Source organism: Amblyomma mixtum, chromosome 7 (assembly GCF_055824585.1).
Source record: "Amblyomma mixtum isolate Tamu chromosome 7, ASM5582458v1, whole genome shotgun sequence".
Lineage (NCBI taxonomy): Eukaryota > Metazoa > Arthropoda > Arachnida > Ixodida > Ixodidae > Amblyomma > Amblyomma mixtum.
In genome coordinates, this window is record NC_143018.1 from 124,177,040 (window position 1) to 124,201,400 (window position 24,361).

The 24,361-nt window shown below is 47.5% G+C and overlaps 3 pseudogenes; 2 read left to right on the forward strand and 1 right to left on the reverse strand.

Moving 5' to 3' along the window:
• Positions 1-449: 449 nt before the first annotated feature.
• LOC149337391 (uncharacterized) lies at positions 450-10,614 on the forward strand (annotated as a pseudogene).
• A 13-nt stretch (positions 10,615-10,627) lies between these two features.
• On the reverse strand, positions 10,628-12,405 carry LOC149337392 (uncharacterized; annotated as a pseudogene).
• Positions 12,406-15,884: 3,479 nt separating this feature from the next.
• Positions 15,885-24,091, forward strand: LOC149337393 (uncharacterized; annotated as a pseudogene).
• The last annotated feature ends 270 nt before the right edge of the window (positions 24,092-24,361 follow it).

The following is a 24,361-nucleotide window of genomic DNA, read 5'->3' on the forward strand; positions in this document are numbered from 1 at the left end:
ATAATCAGGTAGGCAGGGCTTCACTCCTAGAGTTCCACCTACGCCTTCACGTAGGGCTTCACGTAGGGCTTCACGTAGGGCTTCACTTTGTTTACCCATCACGAAATCGCGACATGTCCCCTCTAATGCTCACGCATTAATACTATGACTGCGTCAAAAGAACACAAAGTATTTGCTCTGCCGAAGAGAAAATGATTTATTCTGGTCACTTTTCAAGTCATGTCATAAATACCTCTTATGCTTCCAAGTTATTTACAAGCACTATTGCCCCATAGGTTGCCTCCTGTCTTTAAACTGTAAATTTCCTGCCTCTGGTGACGTTTTTTTTGGTGCCTTGGCGCCAATTCTGGCTACTTTTGAGACCGTGGCCGTAGACTGGCTACTTTTTGGCTACTTTTATCATTTTCTTGGCTATTTTTTGAGATTAGGAGCTGGCAACCCTGCGTGAGCGCTGGATTCGGCTTATTCGTCGCCAAAAGTAAGTTCGAGCTCCTTTTCTTGTTCTCATACCATGCTGTAGACACAGGGACTCGTTGCAGTTTTACAGTGTTGGAAAAATCAAGTTTTTTGGCACTGTCTTGATGCACTTTCGTGAACTTATATGACGATAGATAAAAGCGCCGCAGCATCGTTCCTTGCAAACGTGTAGCGGAGTATTATGTATATTTGTTTTTATTTTGAACTATGCACCGAAGATGGTACGGATTGGATGCCTTCGAGGAAATCCAAAATATGCAGCACGCATTTTGTAGGAAATGCTAAATCGAATAAAGAAAAGCACCCGTCCTACTACCGACCCAAGTATCTTCCCATCAGCCTACAAAAAAGCAAGCACAAGTGGTTCATCCGGGCGTTATGACAGGTATGCTGACAAATGTATCAACTTCGGATTCATTAATGTGCACTTCATCCAGTATACATCCAGTAACTGTCCAGTTGACAGTTAGCGCTTGTGTGTGTGTTTCGTCTCTCTTGTCCGTGTCTTTGTTTGCGCTATAACATTTCTACTTCAACATAATGTGTACTTGTGTTTTCGGGGCTAGATATTTTCTCCAAGAACGCGTAATTGGTCTGAAAAACGACAGCAGGCACATGGCTGCATGCAGGTGCGCTTGTAAAATTATCACATTGCCACGTATCATTGAAGTGTCCGTTCGTTCGCGCAAGGCCGGAGGAAACGGGTGTTATCATTTGTGTTCGTGACGCGAGAAACGACCGGACTAATCTCGATTGATCACAGCCATGCAGAGCTGCATCTCCGTGTTTCCAGATTACTCTAGATGATCTCGACCTGTTATCTCGAAGTTTCCTTGCCGGCTTTAAATTGAACGATGCCGCGAGCAGCGGGCATTCGTAGTTCGACGACCGACGAGCACGTTTGTTCCTTACGCCGCCGCCGAGTGATTCAGTTCTTTTGCGGGCGCAAGTCAGGCCAAGTAAAGAGCTTCGTTTCCAAGACTGGTTGCTGTATTCCTGACCGCTGGACAGCCGTCACTATAACGCGACAATATGTATTCGCCACAATCTCGAACGTCTCCATTCCTGTCCTCTTCCTGCACATCTCTTAGATCATTTTAAATGCAATACGCTGCTGTATTTATTCCCCGTTCAGAGCGGCGTGTCACATTATTTTTTTTTTTGCTCCGCCTGGTCGAGAGCTTAGTTGTTTTAATACATTTTGCTGGCGGCGGTGGACGAAACATCTGTTCGTTTGACGACTGACCTTGATTTCTTTTTCTTGCACTTCCGCTTATTTTTGTTGCATAATATCTGCAGACGAAAGGAAAGAGAGCAGAAAGCATGATCAGCAGATCGACGATGATCCTCACCCAATGGTGAATACAAGGGGGGGTACTGCGCACAAAAAGACAAGAACAAGAAGTTAACACAACAAGCGCAGACTCGCGACTAACTTTATTTGAAAACACGACACTCCTTTTATAGTTTCAAACTGTCACATCACACACATGTGGAAACCAAGAACCTGTCTTCATTGTGATACAGTTTGATAGAAGGGTCACTTACGCAATATTTATCCTTTTGTTTGATTCAAAACGCCCAATGAATGCAGTTTCACTTGACGCCGACCCTCCACCGAGTGGCGGTGACGAAACTGCGTCACAAAAGAAGTTTGCCGATGTACTAAGCTTTTCCTTCAAAGCAGCATTGAGCGTTTGCTAAACTGTGAGAGGTAGCTTATTTGCGTAGCGAAAAACACTTCACCATGGCAGCCAAGCCGGTTCTGGGGACAGAAAATAGGGTGCAGCGCTGTAGACACACATAATTCCTGCACATTTTTGAAAGTTGTTGCTTTCGCGATAAAGGTAGTTAAGTACAGCTCTACCAAGCCATTCCTTCGCGGGTACAACTCACTGTCCCCGCGCTGCAATCGCGAAGGAAGGGTGCGCTAAGGCAATTCTTGTCAATGCATACACGGCGTACGGCTTGGACAGATGTCTTTAGCGCTGCACCCAACTTCTCTTCCTAGGGTAGGCAGCGTCTTCATGGTAGAGTTTTTGCTACGCAGGGAGGTTGACTCACGGAGTCTTGAAAAGGATCAGTGTGCAAGCAATCGGGAAAATGTTAACAGCAACCGCTGACATGCTACTTTTTTTGGTATTTCGTGCATTGCAGGCACGCACGATGACCGACATGGAGGCCGAATGCCTTTCCGGGGAACTTACGTTCATCTGGACAACATCAAATTGCAACGCAAGTTGCTGTGTGCACCACAGGACTTCCACCACCGCTGAACGCGGAACCCCATGTGACTCAGCTCAATTGTGCGACAAAAACGTGGGCCCTGTGCGGAAACAGCCGTACTTTGGAGGTTTCAAGGAACTCATGGTAATGAGGCTGCGCTGCAATCCTTCACTGCGGTGTCATTTCAGCTTTTTTCGTTGCTTCTAAGTGTTCTTCCGCCAGGAACGCAAAGGTTAAGGGAGTTTTCCGTTGAGGACAAGCTTCTTTTGTTTTTGATGAAGCTAAAACATGGCTTGCCGTTTTCGTTTCTCGCTTCACTGTTTTGCGTGCACAGCACAACGGCGTCCAGGGTATTCAAGTCTGTTCTTGTGAACATAAAAGTAGCAATGAAATATTGGATCTATTGGCCGTCACGACTAGCAGTGCAGCGGACAATGCCGCTGAGCTTAAAAAGGCACTACGATACGTGCAGGGCTATTATAGATTGTACTGCAATAGAAACCGAAATGCCACCAGATGTGGAGACACGCAGCCTGTGGTTTTCCCACTACAAGGGCAGGTAGACCCTGAAGTATTAAGTCTGCATCGCACCGAATGGTGCAATAACTTTCGTAGCAGAAGGGTACGGCGGAAGGACTTCGGACGCGACCATCACAGTGGACGGCAAGCTGTTATCCATTCTAGAGCCTAGCGATGTCATTCTAGCGGACAAAGGCTTTCCGGGAATTCGCACTGACGTTGGGGTGCAACAGGCGACACTTGTGATGCCACCATTTGCGACGAGTACCCAGTTTACGGAGTCAGAAGTCGATGCTACGTATGAGACAGCGTCTGTCTGCATTCATGTGGAAAGAGTTATCCAAAGGCTGAAAACATCCAATATACTGTCCCAAAGAATTTCTCATGAACTGACTGGGTATGTCGATGATATTGCCACGTATCATTGTAGTGTTTGTTCGTTCACGCTCAAGGCTGCAGGAAAGGGTTGTTATCACTTTTGTTCGTGACGCGAGAAGCGACCGGACTAATCTCGATTGTTCACAGCCATGAACAGCTGCATCTACTTGTTTCTAGATTACTCTAGATGATCTCGACCTGTTATCTCGAAGTTTCCTTGCCGGCTTTAAATTGAACGATGCCGCGAGCAGCGGGCATTCGTAGTTCGACGATTGACGAGCACGCTTGTTGCTTACGCCGCCACCGAGTGATTCAGTTATTTTGCGGGCGCAAGTCAGCCCAAATAAAGAGCTTCGTTTGCAAGTCTTTCTAGTGTCTTCCTGACCGCTGGACTGCCGTCACTACAACGTGACATCTGGTGGAGGTGCTGGGTGGTCTTCTATGTACCGGACACCCCCAGCAAGTCGCCACGCCAGCCCTTCGAGTCATTCACCGCAGGACCTGAGTCCAGTCCACCGCGCAAGCCGACGTGTGCTAGGAGACGCACCTGAGTTCGGGATTCTGCCTGACCCTACCCGGAAACGAAAGCCAGCAGGAACGTCCACCATGAGCTTGCCCCAGCCGACGGCTCCAATCATTCTTCACCAGCCCCGGGTGCCACCAACCTTCGACGCTTCGCCTGGCGCCGACCCCGAAGAGTGGCTGGAACAGTTCGACCGTGTGGCTGCCTTCAACAACTGGGATGATGCTACGAAGCTTAGGTACGTCTTCTTCGCCTTGGAGGGACCAGCAAAAGTCTGGTTTGAGAATGAGGGAGCTAACCTCACGAACTGGGAAACCTTCAAGGAGCAGCTTCTAAAGACATTCACGAACGTTGTGCGAAAGGAGAGAGCCCAGCAGCTGCTACAGTCTCGGTTTGGTTTGGTTTATGGGGTTTAACGTCCCAAAGCGACTAAGGCTATGAGAGACGCCGTAGTGGAGGGCTCCGGAAATTTCGACCACCTGGGGTTCTTTAACGTGCACTGACATCGCACAGTACACGGGCCTCTAGAATTTCTCCTCCAAAGAAATTCCAGCCGCCGCGGCCGGGATCGAACCCGCGTCTTTTGGGTCAGCAGCCGAGCACCATAGCCGCTGAGCCACCGCGGCGGCTCTACAGTCTCGCATACAACACCCAAACGAGACCGTTGCTGTGTACACTGAGGAAATGAAGCGTCTCTTCCGGCGTGCCGACGCAAACATGAAGGAAGAAGAAAAAGTAAGGTTGCTCATGCGAGAGGTTAAAGAGCAACTCTTTGCCGGCCTCGTCCGCAACCCACCGAAAACTGTCGCGGAATTTGTAGAAGAGGCATCCATGATGGAAAAAACTCTGGATGCCCGAGCCCGCCAGTATGACCGCCAGCAGCGCATTTTCTCAGCAAGCTGCCTGGACACCGCTAACAGCAATGACCTGCGGGATGTTATACGTCAAGTTGTGCGAGAGGAGCTCCGACGATTGCTGCCAACGGGAACGCAGCCGCAAATTTCATCGCTCACTGACGTCATCCGGGAGAGGTTCAACAGGCCTTGGGTGTGACGCCGACACCCACGCAGCCTCTGCAGCCCCCAGCCATGAATTACGCCCCAGCTGTGCGCCGTCCTGCCCCTCGACGCCGGGACCCAAGCCCCTATCACCCTCAGCCAGCTGCGTTGGACCGCCGCCCACTCGCCCCAACCCGCCCGTCCTACGAGCGACGCGCGCAGCCGAGGAAATGCGACGAGTGGAGAACTCCCGACCAGCGCCGCCCACTATGCTTCCACTGTGGCGAAGCCGGTCACGTCCTCCGGCACTGCCCATACAGAAGACTGGGCATCCGAGGGTTCTCTTACGACGCTCCACGACCCCGACCCGGCCAGCGACCAGCCGAAATTGAGGAATTTTTGCGTCGGGAAGAATGCTCACCACCCAGCCACCTATCACGTTCCCCGTCGCCTTCGTCTCCGCGTTTCGTATCTCCGAGCCGAGGCTACGCTGTGCGTGGACGCTCCCCCAGCCCCCGAAGGTTAAACTGAATAAAGCAGCCTCTGGAGGTGAGGTTGCTTCTAAGCGCAAGGACAAAGATCCTCCACCGACGATAACTCCGACGACACCTCCGACGACACCTCCGACGACACCTCCGACGACACCTCCGACGACACCTCCGACGACACCGACGACGACAACACCGACGACGACAACACCGACGAAGACAGCTCCGACGACGACGACAGCTCCGACGACGACGACAGCTCCGACGACGACGACACCGACGACGACGACGACGACGACGCGGCCAGACTTGAAGCTTTTACCGTTGCCCAGCGAAGTACCGTCGCAGTGCGCCCACCGCAGCCTCACTACTCGACGAAGCCGAGATCGTACACCGAAGACAACGTGCAATGCGAAAACGCGAACAAGTGACCTTGAAGTTATGATCGACGATCACGCGGTTACTGCCTTAGTGGACACCGGAGCTGACTACTCCGTCATGAGTGGGCCACTCGCTGTCCGACTCAGGAAGGTAACAACAACTTGGGATGGCCCGCTGATCCGCACCGCAGGTGGTAACCTGATTACGCCGTCAGGACGCTGCACCGCGAGAGTTACTGCAAATGGGAGAACCTACGCGACAACCTTCCTGATCCTACAGCAATGCTCGCGAGACGTGATTTTAGGAATGGACTTCCTGAATGAACATCGGGCGATCATCGACCTTCGATCCAAGTCGATCAAGCTTTCCACGGACAAAGCCATATCTGCACCGACGACAGCGACTCATTGCGTTGCCTTAAACGTCCTTGACGAAGTACTGAGCGTGCCGCCCTGATCAAGTGTCTTCGCCTGCATAGGTACTGGAGACGTCGAAACTGCCGAAGGCGTCGTCGAGGGGAACACCCAGTTACTCTTGATCGAGGACTGGGCGTCGCAAGGGGAGTCGCCCAAATTCGAAATGGCCAAGCCCAGGTGCTGCTAACCAATTTCACCGAAGAATACCGGCATGTAAACAAAGGTACGACGATCGCTTTCCTCGACGAGCTGGCAGACATCAGAGACATATTTGCCCTACCCGACCAACCCGTAGAATCATCTAACCAAGGCCATCAACCAACGTTTGATATCAACCCGGCATTACCACGGAGCAGACAAGAACAAATACGCAGTCTTCTTCAAAAGTACAGCGATTCCTTCTCATCAGCATCGAATGTGCGAAGAACCCGGCTTGCCAAGCACCGCATTGCCACAGACGAACACGCCCGACCACTGCGGCAGAGCCCCTACCGCGTATCGCCGATAGAACGCCAAGCTATCCGCAAGCAAGTAGAGGAAACGCTACGTGACGACGTCATCCAGCCATCAAGGAGCCCCTGGGCAGCACCAGTTGTCCTAGTGAAAAAGAAAGACGGCACCCTTCGCTTCTGCGTCGATTACCGCCGCCTGAAAAGCATTACGAAGAAGGATGTCTACCCCCTCCCCCGCATCGACGACACACTGGATCGGCTATGCAACGCTAAGTACTTCTCATCGATGGACCTGAAGAGCGGCTACTCGCAAATTGAAGTCGACGAAAGAGATCGCGAGAAGACTGCGTTCATCACGCCAGACGGACTCTTCGAGTTCAGGGTGATGCCATTCGGCCTCTGCTCGGCCTCAGCGACGTTCCAGCGAGTAATGGATACAGTGCTCGCAGGCTTGAAGTGGCAAATTTGTCTAGTCTACTTAGATGACGTTGTTGTCTTCTCCACAAGCTTTGAAGACCACCTCAGAAGGCTTCGGACAGTGCTGGAAACAATCAAGTCTTCGGGCCTAACACTGAAACCAGAGAAGTGCCACTTCGCCTACGAGGAGCTGCTGTTCCTTGGTCACGTCGTAAGCAAGGATGGAGTTCGCCCAGACCCTCAGAAGACGGCTGCGATCGCACAGTTTCCACAGCCTAATGACAAGAAAGCTATACGAAGATTTCTTGGATTGTGCGCTTATTACCGGCGATTCGTCAAGAACTTTTGGCGCATCGCTGAGCCTTTGACCCAACTTACCAAGGCGGATGTGCCTTTTAAATGGGAAACGCCGCAAGAGGAGGCTTTCAAAGAGCTAAAGCGCCGATTACAGTCCCCTCCTGTGCTCGGGCACTTTGATGAAAACGCCGAAACCGAAATCCATACCGATGCAAAGCAGTGTGGGCTTAGGAGCGGTGCTCGTTCAGAAAAATGGTGGAGAGGAAAAAGTTATTGCGTACGCTAGCCGTTCACTGTCGAAAGCCGAAGCCAACTATTCGACGACCGAGAAAGAATGTCTCGCCATTATTTGGGCCACGTCGAAATTTCGCCCCTACCTGTACGGACGACCATTCAAGGTTGTGAGCGATCACCATGCTCTGTGCTGGCTAGCCAATTTGAAAGATTCCTCCGGCCGCCTTGCCCGTTGGAGCCTGCGTCTTCAAGAATTCGACATAACTGTAGTCTACAAATCTGGCTGCAAGCATTCCGACGCAGACTGCTTGTCGCGAGCCCCCGTCGACGCAGCAAGCGAAGAAGAAGACGACGAAGCTTTTTTAGGACCCGTAAGCGCCAGCAGTTTCGCGGAGCAGCAGAGCTCGGATCCTGACTTGCAAAGCCTAGTTGATTATCTGAAAGGCAAGACCGCATCGCCTCCTCGAGGGTTCAAGCGGCAACTGTCGTCCTTCGTCCTTCACAATAATGTCCTCCTGAAGAAGAACTTCGCGCCGAACAGGACAGTGCATCTTCTTGTCGTGCCCAAAAATCTCAGGCAAGAAATTATGCAGGCATGTCATGATGAGCCGACTGCAGGACATCTCGGGATTGCTCGCACGTTGCACCGCATCCAGGAGAAGTACTATTGGCCACGGCTAGCTACCGACGTTTCCCATTACGTGAAAACGTGCCGTGAGTGTCAGCGACGCAAAACGCCTCCGACTAGACCAGCCGGACTCCTGAACCCCATACCACCGCCAACTAAGCCCTTTCAGCAAATAGGGATGGACCTCCTCGGCCCCTTTCCGACCTCTTCATCTGGAAACAAGTTGATCAGCGTGGCCACCGACTACATGACCCGCTACGCCGAAGCAAAAGCGTTGCCTAATGGTACCGCAACAGAAGTCGCAAAATTTTTTGTCGAACAAATTCTCCTGCGACACGGCGCCCCGGAAGTGCTCATCACAGACAGAGGAACGGTGTTTACAGCGGAGCTGACGCAAGCCATTTTAAACTACAGCCAGACAAGCCATCGGAGGACCACTGCCTATCATCCACAAACCAACGGACTCACAGAGCGTCTGAACAAGACCATCGCAGACATGCTCTCCATGTACAGGTGCGGCCAGAATAATACGGAGCACGCGAAAGGCGGCCAAGCTAGCAGAAACTGCATCTAAGCGCCACCTATCAGCAAAACAAAGAGACTCCTGGCTATCCGCGCGCAGCGAGAGTGCCTGCCGCCGAGCCCCCCTCTTTGCTGCAACCCTGCCGTTATCACTGTTCGAAAGATGCTGAGCTGGTTCGGGCAACACCGCCAGGTGCTGCCTTCATCCAGGCGTGCTCACTTCAGCCTCGGTGTCGCGCGCCGTCGACTATGCGTCGACTAAACCATAGACTGAACTGCAAAGCGGTGGCCGCGCGGACTGAAGGGCCGAGATAACGCGTAATACCAAAACGGCCGTCTTGCGCCCGTTTACAGCGCGCGCCGCTCCTCGATGCGAGGAACGGGGCAACGAGGCGCATGGCGCTGTCAGCAGAGTATCAGTCGATCATAGAGCAAGGGATTGCATGCTATATGCTGTGATGTTGATAGGCCTGCGGAAAAAGTGGGACCGTGCTACCGGCGCCATCTCGCCGCGTCCAAATTAAGATAGTTCCTGTCGCCACTGCTAGGCAGCGCGCATAAGCACGTTTCCGCTGCTCCGCGACCCTTCCTGTGCTCCGTATTATTCTGGCCGCACCTACATCGACGCCGAACACAAGACGTGGGACTCCATTCTGCCCTACGTGATCTTCGCTTATAATACTGCCGTCCAGGAGACAACCAGGTTTACCCCATTCCAGCTGGTATACAGCAGGAAGCCCACGACAACACTCGACGCAATGCTGCCGCACGTGTCCGACGAAGACAACCTCGACGTCGCCGCCTACCTTGATCGCGCCGAGGAAGCCCGAAGACTTGCGCGGCTTCGCATTAAAGACCAGCAGCACGCCGACGCCCGACGCTACAATCTGCGCCGACGAGACACGAATTACAAGCCAGGTGATCGTGTTTGGATATGGACACCAATTTGCCGCCGTGGATTAAGTGAAAAGTTGCTTCGACGCTACTTTGGCCCGTACAGGATTCTCCGTCGCATCGGTGACCTCGACTATGAAGTAATCCCCGACGGCACTACAGCATCTCAACGACGACGCACACGCCCGGAAGTCGTACATGTCGTACGCCTTAAACCTTACTATGAACGCTAATGGATTCGATGTTACATTGTCCGTATTTTTCATTTTTTAAGCGTCGAGGCGACGCTTCTTTGGAAGGGGGGTAATGCCACGTATCATTGTAGTGTTTGTTCATTCACTGTCAAGGCTGCAGGAAAGGGTTGTTATCACTTTTGTTCGTGACGCGAGAAGCGACCGGACTAATCTCGATTGTTCACAGCCATGAACAGCTGCATCTACTTGTTTCTAGATTACTCTAGATGATCTCGACCTGTTATCTCGAAGTTTCCTTGCCGGCTTTAAATTGAACGATGCCGCGAGCAGCGGGCATTCGTAGTTCGACGATTGACGAACACGCTTGTTGCTTACGCCGCCACCGAGTGATTCAGTTCTTTTGCGGGCGCAAGTCAGCCCAAATAAAGAGCTTCGTTTGCAAGTCTTTCTGGTGTCTTCCTGACCGCTGGACTGCCGTCACTACAACGTGACAATATTGTTCATGTGGTCGCTGTGATAACAAACCTAAAGCCAGTAATTTTTGCAAGGAATGAATGCAATGTCTCATAAGAGACTCTGTTTATTACACTTCTCGGTATGTACATATTGCACAGCTCTGTTTTTGACTCTTTGGTAAATAAACAAATGATGAAAAAATTGAGTATATTTCATGAAAGGATGACTGCACCATTGCGTGTTGTAGTATTCTTTCAAGCATGTCAGGTACTTCGCGAAGTAAAACTCCCGGAGCACCGGAATCGCTTCGGCGAGTTATTCTTCATCCCGGAAAATTTTAATCGTCAGGGAATCAGCTTCCCTGTAGACGTACAACCAGCACTGTTGAAGCTCCAGGACGTACAGAGAGACCTGTATTTGAGCGTAGTAAGTGTGCTTTTTTTAGCAGCTCCAGAGCATCGTTCTTTGCAGATATGGCAAAAGTGGATCTGTTGTCAGCGTCTGACCACTGCGACTGAAGGGGCACTTTATCTCCAAAAGCACAGCCTCTTTCTCGTGCGTCCTGCATTTCAGAACAGAATAATCGAATGCATCAATGGAAGTTATTGATGTTTTGGCAAAATAGCAAAAAGCTGATATCTTGTACAAAAATCCGCTACAAAAATTATTATATGCTTACAGAAAGATTCCGTCCGGAGAGCACGCTAACCACGGATTCTTGCGGGAAACAACCAGGCCGAACAATGAAACTTCAACGCCGTGTTCATTCTCAAATGCTCGGTGGGCTTTGGGCTCCATCGCAATGCCGTATCGCACGGTTGGCCCTCCGAAGTCTTGCTCGAAAATGAGGGACCTCGCTCTTCTGTCAATAATTTCTGGCCGACAGCAAAGTGCTCTGTACGCCTGAAAAGAAAGCAAACAGCGCACTTCATAAATTTTGCAGGGTTCATTGAACGTAGACGTTTTTACACGGAGTCGTATGACACGCTCGGTAAAGTCATACGATACGCTCGGTAATTCGTTCCAATTGTCTTGCTTAAAACAGCAAAAGAAAATTAGAGCCTAGAATAAATATTTTCCAGCCAAAACGATATTTCTGCGCTCATAAGTCTTATCATAACTTTGTTTGCTTACAGCGAACTGCTATTTCCAACCTTTTACTCTGCTATGCGAAAGTTCTTTTATTTCCTAGTGAGTCCTCCGAATCCCCTTTTGTTTGGTGGGTGTTTTTTTCCACCATTGGTGGCCAGCGGGTTTTACTTGGAATGTGAGTCTCTCGGCGGGGCTCGTTCGGCTCCGCAGCTGGCATTCCAAGGACTGTGCCACTGCGGGGCCCACCCTTCGCGACGGGCAAAGCGCGCGCGCGGTTTCTGGTCAAGCAATGGTCAAACCCGTGCGGAAGGCGTTTGTTCGACTCATGCATTACCTCCTAGACATGTTTTAGCTCGTGGCACATTCAACAGACGCCGACGAATGCTAATGGATCTCTGGGAACCCTTCCCTCTTCTTGCACCCGCGATTTCCGGTTATTGACTTCGCTGTCATTAATATGTGGGCTTAAACAGACACGCTGCAACTCCGTCCGAGAGGAAGAAGCCCAAATTTTGAGCAGCAAAAAATCGCGGACCTTTGTTCCAGTTATGCGCGGAATCCTAGGTCGCTTCCACTGCGCCTTGTCGTCCAGCGTCTTTTTGGACAGTGAAGGCACGTTTTCAGGGGCAACAGCAACATGTTCCTCATAAATCTTTGCCTGGACATCTGAAAGACTGTGGGATAATTCAGTACAGTAATCACATATCCTAATGTTGAAGAATCAGGGCACTTGTCCTAACGGTGTAGAACTTAATCAAACCTTGCAATGAAATTCCGCTTTCTGAGCACAAGCTTTCCGCAAGAATCTTGCATGAAGTAGCTGGGGTGCTCCTTTTTTGCAGAATCCCAGTGAAAAAGTGTTATGTTGCCGGCAGGAATTTCAGTGCACACAGGCGCTTAACCGCATCTTTCATCCTCGTCTGCTTGTAAAAGCTCGTTTATTGGACATCTGATATCCCCAAAATACTGATGCACGTGTTGCAGCGATAACGGCCTAGCAGTTGCTGAAAAAATGAAAAAAATATGAGTGGCAGATTACACAGCGGGTACATCATTTCAAGGGATAGTTTCAACAGGGAATTTCGTATCGAAAACCGAAGGTGCTGCAAACGAGAATTTTATCAAGTCAGGTTTGAGCCGTTCGCTCAAAAACTGGAGTTTTCTAGTTAACTTCAATGTTATGCCGCTTGGCCGTCTTTGACAGTTTAGGGTAAACCTTCTTAAATGTAGGAACACCCCAGGCTTGCGGTTGGCTCTTAAGCCTATAATATTGCACAGAAATGTTCTCACCCGCTCTTGAAACCCTACACAACAATTTCAAACATCTTCATGCGCGCTGCTGTCTTTCAATTGCACTAATTTTTTATTCACTGATCGCCACTGGCATCATTTTCTAATGGCAATATTTTTTACCTTGTAGAACCGAAAGAGACTGAATAGCATTCGACGGTTCGAATGACATTAAATCGGCTACTCTGATAGGGTTATTAGAATACTTTCATTCTTGCTAGTGTTTCGGGTCAAGGTGCCAAATAGAGTTAACAACTTTGAATCCAATGTTTGTGGGTTTGTGCCAAATAAAAGAATTCAAATATCTGCGACTGGGATTCGAAGCGAGGCGGCGCCAACCGATAAGCTCAGCTGGCCAATGCGCGAGAACACATGGCTGTCACGACAGGCGACCACGCCACGTGTAAAACTGCAACACGCTCTCGTGCTAAGCATTGGCCGCCATTGCCATTGCCATCGGGCCGCCATTGCCAACTCGCCCATTCGTCCGGACCACGGTGGTCCGGACGCAGCATGCGTGTGCCCCCTATGCACACACGGGGCGCCATCTGCCACCTTTCAGCTGGTCTAGGATAGAGGGCCGCGTACAGCCCACTGTCTGTGCGCACACGCTGGAAGCTGCTATGGACTGGCGCTATCTTTCCACGAAGGCTGTCTTCCCTTTCTGGTTGCAATCTGAGATGCCCTTTTGATGCAAAATCGCGCTTTGGGAGGCTTATAGAAAAATATTCTTCCTTGCTTTTTTTCCTACTGAAAATTACAAGCACACAAACAGTTGTTCTCTTCTCTCGGGATGTGCGCTGCCTTTCAGATTGAATCCTCAGATGTTCTGGGTTCAAAATTGCCATTTAGAAATATTTGAGACGAGTCAGGAAGCAGAACTGGAAATGCGTGCACTGTGACACTGCTCTAATAGAAATCGTCAGATTGCGCGCCCGACATCGTCAGCTCCCAAGCAGTGTTTAGTACGTGCTGAATTAGCTTCTTATTCTAGGGCTTCTTAACTGTTGACACAGTGTAAGTGCTGCACCAATTGCGCCATGCTGTGCCAATTTGATCTTCTGCGCCAAGCTGCGCCTGAATGGCAATTTACGCCCATTGCAAGTATACAGAGCCAAAATTTAGCCGTGGGTTATTGCCGGCTGGGCCACAGTGGGCGCTCGCTACGAAACAGACGTGACCACATTCGCATCGACAGTTGGGTTCGCTCCTGCTGTGGTCTCTGCTTGTGGTGGTCGGAACGGCTGTCACGCGAGGCTTGTACAAGCATAAGTAAAAGTAAGTACTTTTAACTATTATCTGGTAATATATCTTGCGCGCGGCCGGTATTGTGAACTTATATCACACAACAAGCTGTATTTACTGTGTCGAGAACGAGATACCAAGTTCACTCGCATAATCTGTGCACTTTCTTCAGTGCTTTAGGGCTCCAAAAAGAGATGCGGAGATTTCGCGAACATGTCCTAAAATAACTCCATAAAGGCCATAACGCGCATATATGGCCTACATTGTCGCGCATACGTCGACCCCCCACTTGCTGGTAAAAAAAAAAAAACAAAGATGCCATCCACACACAGGTCGACGCAACCTCCGGCCCCGCGGAATGGTATGACGCCGCGTTCACAGCTCTTTGCAATAAACGCTCAACGATACAATCGCAGAGCCTGCTGTCAGGAGCCAGTGGAGATAAACGGCGCTAAAATGGCGTCCTCGTGATAGGCCCGGCTGACCAGCGACAAACCGAACCGGCAGCGGTTCGGTTGTTTAGGATTCCGGACACCTTGTCCTGGAAAGCAACCGCCAGCGCGAGTAGGCCGGGTAAACGGCACGCGAATATAATTTTCTCTACCGGAGCTAATTTAACAAACGAAATACGTACTTCTTACACGTGGAGCTGCCAGGGAATGGACACCTGGCTTACTAGCCGTCGTGCTCGCTCCACGCACGTAGCAGTTATGACATTACTTTGGCTTGGCCTGGCCAGTTACGTGGTTACATGTTCCCAGCGGCGCGGCCGGCGTCCCCTCGCTACTCGCACCTTTCACGGCCGTACAAGGCAACGCGTTCGCGCCGATCTTCCACAGCCTGCCTTGCGTGAACCCTCGTGCATGCTGGTGCATTTTTTTTTTTCATATATGCCTTGATAATGAACTCTGGGTGCGCATTTTCGCGAGGGCGCAAATTATGCGAGTGAATAGGGTAAGTTAGCCCCCTCCTTGTTGGTTTGGCTACGGCAATTTTCCGAATTGTAAAATCCACCTGTTCGCGGGTATTGATTCTTTTTTTTTCGGTCCTCACATAGTATATTCGAGATTCTGCTGCACTCTTTTGACGGTTGCGTTGTGCCTGTTAATAAATTATCCAGAACTGAAAGGCGTTGAAGTTTACCAACCAAGTCTGGTCGTTCGAATTCTAAGAGAAGTGTCATGTGACAGAATTGGGCGAACAGTGCGGATCCTTTTTCTATATAGTTCTCACTGGAATAAGGCAGTTAAGTGAACTGAGTGGGACAACTTTTCGTATCAAACCTTTTTGTATACTTGTTTCTGTGAGGAGTGAAGTGCGGATTTGTTTGAAGACAGTTTTTGATTTTTGGTTTTTCTCTTTTGTGTAGATCGGTGCACCGAGTTAAACACCGATGTAAATATGAAAAAGGACGCCAATGGAGGTTTAATATCAGTCTGGTTTCGGCCAATTTCTAAAGACAGTGATGCCTTTTATACGCTCTGCTGCACCACTGTGTATTGCCGGCAACATGGCACTGCAGCGGTACACCGCCATGCGAGCTCTCAGAAGCACACCGCACAAGCGAAATGAAATCGCAATGCAGAAGGTGTTCTCACCAAGAGTTCAAAGGTTCAAATTACGCTGGACGTACACAGTGCGACTGCAACGTCACTTCAAGAAAAGGTCACAAATGCAGAAACTCTTTTTGCCCTCTCTGTGGTGGCAACAATATGCCCTTCACATTTGGAGACGCAGCAACAGTGACGTACCGTCACATGTTTCCGGATTCAGAAACAGCGAAAGGCTTCCAGTGCGGACGCAAGAAACTTTCATGCGTTATTCCTGATGGCCTGGGGCCATATTTCAAGGCAAATGTAGTTCAGGAGCTTGTCATGCCCGACACATTCTACACCATCATGATTGACGAGAGCCCAACCCCTGAGGCCAAGGGGTTGTCCGCTCCTACTTTGCTCACACTGAAAATGGTGTGGTGGAGCATCTCCAGTCCTTTCATTTGGGTCATGCGACCACTGATGAGCTGTATTCCTGCACTGAGGATGCCCTCAGTGACGTTCACAAGAACATAAGTTTTTACAGCAATGACCCTAACATAATGAAAATCCTTAAGCGAAGGCTAAAGAAAGAAGTGAGCCCTGGCATGGTTGACATCGGCGAATGCGGCCTCCACAAAGTTCACAACTCTTTTGCTACTGGGCTGGATATGTTCTCTGAGAAAGTGGAGTCTCTTGTAACTGATGTCCACTACTATTTCGAGTTTGCCATGAGGCATGCGGACATGAAGGATCTGCTGAACGATCTAGGACTGCCCCAGCTAGAGTTTTTGAGGCACGTGAACAGTAGATGGCTGACACTGTTTCCTAGTGTCGAGAGAGTGTTAAAATCATATGATGCCCTCACGGCATTCTTCTACAAAGCTGGACAGCCAAGGTGTTCAATGAGGCACGGTCGTCTGACATCTTCGTTTTTGTGACGAAGCACTGCGAGCAAAATTATTTTTCTTTCAAAACGCTGCTCAGATATTTGACAGATTTCAAACGCTCTTCAAAAGCAAGGAACCTCTTCTGTATGTTTTCTATGAGGAGATGTTGGTTCTCGTGAAGCACCCAGGCAGCACAACAACATTGGCCGAACGTCGGGCAAGTGTTGGCAAAACTTGGCACGAACATCGGTCCTACGCTGGCATTTGGGCCGAGCGCTACCACTTTACACATTGGCCCTACTTTCATGCCAGTTTTGGGCCAACGCTCGGCCGATCAAGCGGCCAACGCAGTCCCGATGTTCGTTCTGCAGCATGGGCCAGCAAAGGTCTCATACTGGCATCCAACTTTCAAACATTGGTAGCCAACTTTCAAACATTGGTAGCCAACTTTCAAACATTGGTAGCCAGCTTTCGAATAATGGTTTCCAGCTTTCGAATAATGGCATTCAGCTTTCGAATAATGGTTTCCAGCTTTCGAATAATGGCATCCAGCTTTCGAACGCTGGCACATGCAATTAACCCACTCGCCAATGACCGGCACTGTGGATGGATGTACATACATACCATTCTACCTAGCAAATATTCATAAATCAGGGTGCGAAAGAATTCCAGAAAAAAGACCCGTTTATTGCTTTGAGTTACAAGAACCACGGTTCTAGCGCACACAGGATGGTTTGCGCTACCACCAGCCACTGTGGGAAGTAAAGAAAGGGGTCCCAAGAGCATGGTGGCAAAGGTTGTGGGAAAACAATTTATTTTCAAGTTTGGTGCGTGCCGATCAAGTTGGACAAAGCATCTCGGCAAGCTGCTGCGGCACGGCTAAGGCATCCATAAAGCGCTCAACGGAGCTGTCATCCAGTGAACTGATCAGTCATATCCGAAGTAATCGTTGCACTCCACTTGCTAGAGGGCTGTTGGACTCCATTCAAACGAATTCCTCGTCCAGCTCTTGCACGATGGCCTCACGAAGCGCCAAGCCTGCAAAGAGATGCATGATGTCATGGTAAGTTTAATTATGGCCATCACAGAACAAAAACAAAAATTGAATTGAATCCAAACTTTATTTCAAAAATATGCACATTCTTTAGAATGAGCCACAGGCCAAAAGCTAAAGAAAATAGCTTGAAAATGCCTGTGGCTCATCTAAGAGCCATTACAACATAATAAATAAGATAAACACATTCATACAACGGTGGCAGGTGGCATATACGAGCACACTATAGAAAGAATTAATATTTACAATTGAACGGATTGCTACACAGAGATGTAGTTTGAAACTAGAAAAAAACAATTAAAACTGAACAAGTTGCATTTGAAAGTTACACACACTGCTGGGTTGATGACAAATGGGAAAAGGACACCGATACATGCACAAACTACAATATATGATAAGAAGTTATGGAATATTATTTACAAAGTACACTTTTAAATCATGTGGCCGGAGGTTATACATGCTAAGCTGGTTAGATTCGTAGCTGTTTAGAACATTAGGTATAAGAAAATTAAGTGCTTGTTTACCATAATTAGTTCTAGTGCGTGGAAGTTTTCATTTTGCAGTTGATCGGGTTTGAACATACTTTTCTATGGGCTTTAACATTGCGATATTAAGCAAAAAATTACATATTGATGGTGAAGAAAATTTGAGATAGTATAATAGGCGGTACTCAAGAAAAATATTTACACGAATTACTTCATACTTAATAAACAATTCAGCCGTATGGGCAGTAAAATTGGCACCTTCGATAATCCTGATAGCATTCTTTTGGAGAATTAGAATTTTCTGTAGATTTGTTTTGGATGTGGTAGCCCAAACTATGTGGCAATAGTTAATGTGTGATTGGAATAGGGCATGATAATTCATTCGTTTTATACAGGGAGGAAATTCAGTGCGGTACCGAGCAAGAAAACCAACGGAAGGAGCTAATTTCTTACGAAGATGTGTTGCGTGTGCGGTCCAGCTCATACAGGCGTCAAAAATTACCCCGAGTGATCTGAAGGTGTCCACTATTTCTATTTTATGGTTACCAAGTTGAAGATCATCGTTTAAGTTAATTTTGATGTTTTTAGGTCTGAAGAAAACAGCTTTAGATTTATTGGTATTAATAGACAACCCATTTTGAACGGACCACGCATGCAAAGTTTTAAGAACAGCATTACCGCGATTTAATAAATGATCTGTTGAGGAGCCCGTTAAGAAAATACTGGTGTCATCTGCGTACAGAATGAATTTAACGTCACTGTCAATGTTTACGAGGTCATTTATATATACGTTAAAGAGAAAAGGACCTAAAAGGCTGCCCTGAGGCACGCCACAGTTTATAGCCTGGAGAGTGGATCCATGTCCATCACAGAAAACAGCCTGCTTTCGATCAGTGAGGTATGACCGTAGAAGATGGAGACACATTCCTCGAACACCATACATTTCTAGTTTAGCAAGCAAAATAGTGTGGTTAAGAAAGTCAAAAGCCTTACTGAAATCAACAAAGATACCGAGAGTTAGACATTTGCGTTCAAAATTTTGCAAGATAAATTCTTTTTGTGAGAGGAGAGCAGATTCGGTAGAGCGTCCTTTTCGAAACCCAAACTGTGAATCTGTTAGCAATCTGTGTTTAGTAAAAAAGCTATCCATTCTTTTTAGAATAATCTTTTCATATACCTTCGAAAAAACCGGAAGTACGGAAATCGGGCGGTAGTTGGTTAATACGGCTTTATTACCTCCTTTAAAGATAACTGTTACTTTGGCATTTTTCATTTCATTAGGGAAAATAGAGCATGAAAGGGACTGATTAAAAATGAAAGCTAGATACGGGGCTATTAGGTCTGCAACAAACTTCAGCGGTTTTATTTGCAGCCCATCATAATCCACACAGCGTGTTGATTTCAGATTCATTAATACTGAGAACACTTCTTCCGAATCCGTTTGATAAAAGACCAGTGATTCATTAGGCATATTGCTAATTGTACTAGTGGCAGGTTTTACATCTCCGGTTGGCTTAAAGGCAGTAAAGAAAGAGTTAAATTTCTGTGCAAGGGAGGCCCCGGATAAAAGCTCATTTTCGACAAATAGTTCACCTAGTGTTTTGTTATGTTTTTTGTGGACAAAAGCTTCATTCAAAACTTTCCATAGCTGTCGGGGATTGTGCTTGTTATTACTAACTAAGCGCTGCTGGTAAGCTTGCTTAGCGCGCCTTAGCTCACTTGTTAGATTATTACGATATTTTTTGAATGAAACTAAATCAGCAGGATCCTTAGTGAGCATAAAACGCTTGAAAAGCTTACTTTTGCGGTTCACCATTTTCATGTGAAGGGGGGTTACCCATGGTTTTCGGATCTTAGATTTTTTAGTTTTTGTCTTCCATGGAAAGCAGCGTGTGATTAAATAACACCGAATTTTGTGAAACACAGTCATCGTGAAGACACTAGCAACATATTTTACAGGATAATTTTTAATTTATTCTTAAGAACCAGCACCACATTAGTTGCACAAAGTGGAATTTAATTTACTAAACTTCCCTTATACCAAATGGTTTTAGTTTAATGCGTCGTGCGCATTCCCAGTAAATATATTAAATGCCAGATATGCAAATTAATGTGATATTGAAAACAGATTAATGTATTATTTTGTTTTAATATCATAACTCGTATCTCTAAATTGCAAGCTAATTTTTTATTCCAGTAAATATGCACAGGTGGTAGAGTCTCTTCCACATGGACGTCAAAACGACATTTTTGATTAGTTTTATTTAATGGGGTTAAAAATGTGGCTTGCGATTTTTAACGAAATACGCTGAACGCAAGGAACTCAGGGCACCTTTGTTTTACCTTAGTTGCTTCGCATGCATGCTATAATTGGATTCCAAACTGCAACTTGAAAACCACACAAAAATACTAGTCTGATAGTCCAGAGTAATGCCTTTTTTCATTGCGAGAGAACTTGGGCAAAAGCTTTAACCAGAAATTGCGGATATTCTATTGAGTCTGCAAGTGTAGAAGCCAAAAAGAAACACTGCGGAAGTATTACATATATCCTTACCAACTAGTCTGCAGTGGAAAATTAATTAAGCGGTTCTGATTTCCGTCGTGCATAAGCGGTAAAGGACATATTCCGGAATGCATCCTATCTCAAGTCATATGAGTTCAAACCCGCTGTTAGCCAAAGTAGTGAATCTTTAGTGAGTTCATCTCACCAAAGACGAAAAATTAAATTCTCACCATTCGGCCACAATTCCACTGCGCACGATGTCTAGCAAGCCATTTCGCAATGAGAGTGGGTACACAGAAGTCGTCCTCGTGCTTTTTGGCTCGCTCTCTTCTCCTGCCGAAAAAATAAAGGCGCATGTAGTCAAAGCAACATTTACTACAAAAACCACTTTAACTTCCAGACGTATATCAAGATAAAAGAGTTTTAGTACTTACAAAGAAGATCTTGCAGTCAAGAATGTCTTATTGTGGGGGGGGGGGGGTGCTGGAGGGGAGAGAGTCATTTTCCCTTATACAGGTTTTGTGGTTCCGAGAAAAGTCCTCGAGCTGAAAGGTGGAGACAGGGAGGTGGAGGAACAGCGAAGCGCGTAGCTGCGCGCGAGGGAAAACAGCTTTGAGAAAGTGACAACCAAAAAGAAAAAATAGCGCTTCGCGGGGTGGGGGGTTAGCCCGCTACCTGGAAAAGGGCACGGCCGAGAGAACAGGTGGGGAGATATTGGACTTGAAGACTTGAAAGAGAGAGGGAAAGAGGCCAAAACACGTGAAAAGGGTTTGGAATTTTTGGAGAATGAGTCACATGGCCACAGGCAGTACAGAAAGGAATATCTACAAGAGAGAAGTGGATGGGAAACACGGAAGCGTCAAAGTATTCCTACAAAGCTGCAGCAAAAGCCTGAAAATTTTGAAGTGAAAAACTTGGGGCTTCAAGATGCATTTCGCCAAAACGACTTGAGACACTCGCGTATTTCGTGGGGCCGTATGATGTGGCTTCTGTTAGTTCAAGATAGCCTGAAGTGTTACCACATAATAACAAAAATATAAAGCAAAAAAAATATCCAAGCAGAATGCGCGCTCTTTCATAGTTTAATGTACCGTACATGCGCCAAACAAGCTAGGTTAACATGCGTCTAACGCCAGTTGTCAGTCCATTTATTCAGTGGTCGTCGACGAATCCTCAAATTGTTTGTTGGTGTGGAAGTTTCGAGCAAAAAAAGCAAAAACAAACAAAGGCATGTTGAATTGTGGTTCGCGACTACTTTCGATAGTTTTCATCAATAAAGGTGATGTTCGAAAGAAAAAAAAATTTGCGAGTAAATATGCAAAGACGTGAGCAAGAGCTATATAGCCCCCAATGCAAATTACGCAACAGAAAAATAAAATAGTCAAGAACAACAATTTCCAACACTACGATTTGCAGAAAAGCAAGGAAATAGCAAATCAGAAAACACGGGAAAGGCGCGATAACACGGCACGACGTAGGGAAGTGTAGCAATCGCTTAGCACGTGTCCGCGTACGTTTATGAAGCACCCGCCTAATATTTCACGAGCGCAACGCATAATTCCAAAATTACGAGGCGACTGCTTCGTTTCTGGACGTTGCCAAAACTGAGCACAATTTCGGTTTAGCGAAGGCACTTGCGCTAATCTATTACGTCTGTATCCCGATCTCCATGAAGCAGACACCAGCTGCGCACTGCGGGAGTGAATTCCTAGAGCGAATAAAAAAAAGTGATTTTTTTATTCCAGAAATTTTATCAAATGAAACTTATTTGATTTTTGTTATAGGCGCCTGTTGACAATTTTTGTTGAAGGCGTCTCGGGTGTAATCAGAACGTTAATTCTGATCAACAGGACTTCGATCGCAATTCTCCTGAATGTATTATCGCTGCTCACTGCGCAACCAGAGTGCACCTTTTCCAACGGAATCATGGGTAGCTTTGCTCACAAACTGCAAAAGTGTTCGGTTAAAATATAATAATAAATAAAACCAAATCTTTGAACTCGCATGTTTTAGCGCGTTCGAAAATTATGAACTGCCGATATGGTACTCGACAATAAAATTAATTTTTAACCCATTTTAATGGATGACACAATGTTTACCAACGTTTGCCAGTATACTTTGAACACTGGATAAGCGGTGGCAATCCTAGGCCAATATAGCCAGCTCCCGGAAATGGCATAGCCAATTCTGGCAAAGAGTGGTACAACACTGGCTAACATGGCCCATGATAGCCAGGATTCGATGATGGCACAGCCAGCAATGTCAAACAGTGGGGCAATCCTGGCTAACCTGGCCCATGTTAGCCAGGATCTAATGACGGCTCAGCCAATACTGGTAAAGCGACGGACAACCAGGGCCATTGTTGGATGTGCTAAGGAGTGGCCCAACCAATATCGGATGCTCACTGGCAACTCTGGGTCTAGTTAGGGCCACGCTTTGCCAGTGGATTTCCAATATTGGCCCGCTGTCGTGTGCTACCTGGGCAGGCCCTTGGGAGGTTTCTGCGCCAAGAGCCATTTGCAGGTGCTACTGGCTCACAAATGAAAGAACTTGATGTACAGTCTTCTCAAATTGGAAGGAAAAACCTGAAATTCTACTGGACACGGAGCAGTCAGTGAAACTGGGATATGACTGATAAGAAGGCATTTTACATCAAGGCAAGAGCCTTTTACATAGCTTGTGCAAAGTACCTGATCGTGAGGCTCCACTGGACAACAAGCTAATCAATGTTTCATTGAAGATTTTTAAGCCCATACACAAAAGGGAAATCTTTCACATCGTCACTGCGCTATGTGGCTAACGCACTGCCTCAGGTCATTCCACCCTGCGATGTGTGGTCCCTCACTGATGAGTGGAATTCTCTTATACTCGAAACCAGTGACTGGGAACTGTCTCCTAATGTGATCACCCATTGGCCAAGTGTGTTTGCACTACAGGCACCTGCTGGCCGGGCTAAATATCCGAGTAATACTAAGCTTGTCAAAGCAGCCCTTTCATTACCTCACTGAAACGCAGATTGTTAACGAGGATTCATTGAGAACAAGCACTCCACCATCGAAGTACTTTGTCCATAACTAAGCATTTCCAGCCTTCGCCAAACCAAGGCCTTCATGAAGCGGTACAGTGGAGGTGCTACAAAGGTGCCTTTCACCACGCACACTCTCAAGAACGTTGTAAAGTCCTACAGGGTGTATCTGGAGCGAATTGAAGAAGAAAAGGTTGCAACGTCCTTGAAGCGAAGACATGTGGAGTAGGAGCCAACTGAAGTCTGTGAGCGAAAAAAGCTGGTGAATGAGGTCTAGCCTCCAGCATCGACTGTCATTTCGCAAGCTCTACTTGCAAGTGCACAAGAGCTTATAAGCAAAGGTGCGGCTGACAGGGACATGGACAAGGTAGAGAGTGGTAATATTTTGCAGCGTGATGTGAACTCTAAACTGCCCTTTGTGATTGAGCGAATCAAAACGGTTGACTAATCTCTTCAGTCTATGAAGGCCAACTGAATCTTCGTTAAGGTGAAGCTTTGTGCAAACCCCATTACGCAGCTCACTTCATATTTTTAATGTTTAACGGCAAGGTCTTTGTATTTTATATGTCAGTAGCTAGTTCTAGTCCACACTGCGTCTAGTTATTATATTTCCTGCAAGCCAATTACCCCCTGTGATCCAATTTTCCCTTGTTTTCTCTTATGCAATCAGGAGTAAACCAGTCTGAAACAGTTTATCTTAATTGTCTCGGCTAATGCTTTACCACTAGTGTCATAGTCATATATG